This window comes from Opisthocomus hoazin, unplaced genomic scaffold (assembly GCF_030867145.1).
Source record: "Opisthocomus hoazin isolate bOpiHoa1 unplaced genomic scaffold, bOpiHoa1.hap1 HAP1_SCAFFOLD_155, whole genome shotgun sequence".
NCBI classification, from domain to species: domain Eukaryota; kingdom Metazoa; phylum Chordata; class Aves; order Opisthocomiformes; family Opisthocomidae; genus Opisthocomus; species Opisthocomus hoazin.
In genome coordinates this window covers 2,501-5,000 of record NW_027448880.1, presented here as the reverse complement: position 1 = coordinate 5,000, position 2,500 = coordinate 2,501, and the positions used below count along the sequence as shown (strand labels likewise).

Below are 2,500 nucleotides of genomic sequence, written 5' to 3'. Positions count from 1 at the left end.
GCGGGCCGGGGGGCGAGCGTCGAGCGACGGCGGCGGCACCGGGGGCCGCAAGCGCGACAGCCGAGGGGTGTCGCCGTCTTCGGGGGGCGGCAGCTCCTGGGGGGGGGGTGGGGCGGCGCCGGCGGCGGCGCCGTCTACCCCCCCGCGCGCGGGACAGGGCTGTCTCCGGGCGTTCCGGGCCGTGGCGCGGGTGTGCGCACGGCGTTTCGGGCGGCGCGGCGGCCGGACCCGCGAACCTCCCCTCCGACCCGGCACGGCTGCCTCTCGAAGAGGGAGCCGTGGCGGAAGGGGGGGGCGCGAGCACGGTCTCGGCCGCTGGCGCCGCCCGGGGCGGGCGAGGCCCCCCCCCGGCCGGGTCGCGTCCCGCGCGAGCGGGCGGCCCGAGCCACGTCTCTCCCCCCGGGCGCAGCGCCGGGCTATCGAGGGAAACCCCGGGCCCCGGGGCTAAGGAGGACGAGGTGGTGGCGGCGGATGCCGGGCGCGCCCCCGCGGGCGGACGCTCCCCCGAGGGCGGCAGCCGGGGGAGGCACCCCCGCGGGGCCATGCAGGTCGTTTCCCTCACCCCAGGGCCAGGTACCTAGCGTCCGCGCTTCGGCGGCCCTCCCTCGGCCGAGTCCGGGGGTCAAAGGCCAAAGGAGCCGGGCGGCGGTTTAAAGACTCGAGCGGCACGGCGCGAGCCGCGGGGGGGGCGTCCGCCCCCGCGGGCCGCCGTGCCGGAGAAGGGGGGGCGTCTCGCTGCCCCAACCTGCCCCCCCTCTCCGCGGGCCGGTCTCGGCGGAGAGACCGCGGCGCGGGTCGGCCGCGGCCGACCTGCCCGCCCTCGCAAACGGGGCCACCCGCCGGCCGGAGCGCGGGCTCCGCGCCGGGGGAAAGAAAGGCGCGGCGAGCCCCCGCGGGGGGGGGCGGCCGCCGGGGGGCCGCCCCGCGCCTTTGGACGCTCGCGCTGCGGCCGCGCTCGGGGCGCGCCGCGCTCCCCTCTCCCGCTCCTCGCCCCGCCCTCGGCGCCCAGGGAAAGAAAGGGGGGGGCGAGCCACACCCCCCCAGGCCGAGCGGCGGCGGCGCCGCTCGGCGTGCCGGTCGGTGCCGGTCGTCCGTCGGGTCGTCCGGGAGGGTTCCCCGGCCGCATCCGCTGGCGGCCGTCCCGTCCCGCGTTTCCCCGCCCGTCGCTTCCGTCTCGAGGGCGGGCGCGCGGCGCGGGGGCGTCCCGCTCCGGGTCTTCGCGTGGAAACGGGGAGAGTGGGAGCCGCCCCCCGCGCTCAGCGCCGTCCGCCTTTCCGCTGGGGCCGTGCCGGCGGCCCCAGGGGGCCGAGGCGAGAAGCGGCTGCGGCGGCGGTTTTCGCGGCGGCGGTGGCGGCCGCCGCCGCCGGGCGGGGTGGCCGGGTTCGCCCATCCGGCGCGGGCCGGTGGGCGGCCGCGCGTCGCCGGCTCGCGCTCCAGTGGCCGGCCGCGCTTCCTCCGGCGTCGGTGGAAGGCGGCGTCGGCGCCGAGGTTCGCCGGCGGGGCGAGAGGCGACCGTGGTGGGCGGAGCCGGCTCGTCGCAGCGCGGGCGCAGCCGGGCGTCCGGCTCCCGAGCGAAGGCGGGCAGGCGTCGCGGCCGGGCGTGCCGTAGCCTCCGGGGGGAGGCCGGTCCGAGCCCGGGCGCCTGGGCCGCCCCCGAAGCGCGCCAAGGGTGTGTGTGTGTGTTGCGTACGTTTCCCCAGGGTCGGTCGGGAGCGCGGGCTCCCCCGCCCTTTGGCCGCTCGGGGTTTTCCGTTGTTTTCCGTTTCCCCTGTGCTCGTACGGTCAAGCCGAGGCGAGGGCCTCTCCGTCGCGCCGCGTCGCGCCGCCGCGCCGCGCCCCCTCCGCGCGTGCGGAGGGGGGTGGGCGGCGGCGGGGCCGGCGGTCGGTCCGGCCGTCCTCAGAGAAGGGGCCGCTCTCGGCGAGCGGTCCCGGCCCCTCCGCGCGCGCGGGGCGGTGCCGAAACCGAGACAACTCTTAGCGGTGGATCACTCGGCTCGTGCGTCGATGAAGAACGCAGCTAGCTGCGAGAATTAATGTGAATTGCAGGACACATTGATCATCGACACTTCGAACGCACTCGCGGCCCCGGGTTCCTCCCGGGGCTACGCCTGTCTGAGCGTCGCTTTACGATCAATCGCCGTCTGCGCCGCCGAGCCCCCCCGCCCTAGCGCGGGGGGGGGGGGGCCGGCGGGCCAGCAGCGGCGCGGCTGGGGTGCCTCGCAGGGCCGCGCGCGCGAGCGCGCGGGCCTTCGTCCCCCTAAATGGAGACTCGGGGAGCGCTCCGAAGCTCCCCGCTCCCGGAGAGCGCCTGCTGGACGGAGCTCGTCCCCGCCGGGCTATCGGCGGTGGGTTTGGGGAAGAGAGAGCGAGAGCGAGCTTCGGGGGAGGGAGGCGCGGGGCGGCGATGGCGCGGGCCTCGCCGCCGGCCTCCCGCGCGGGCGTCTGTCTGCGGGTGGGCACCGCGGGGGTGCCGTGCCGCACTGACGCGCGCGCGCGCGTG

General features: G+C 79.2%; 1 non-coding gene across 1 annotated transcript; it reads left to right on the top strand.

Annotated features, from left to right (window-relative positions):
- The first annotated feature begins 1,969 nt into the window (after positions 1-1,969).
- LOC142359627 (5.8S ribosomal RNA) lies at positions 1,970-2,122 on the top strand. Its single transcript, XR_012762504.1, has one exon. It is a non-coding gene; the product is annotated as a 5.8S ribosomal RNA (ribosomal RNA).
- The last annotated feature ends 378 nt before the right edge of the window (positions 2,123-2,500 follow it).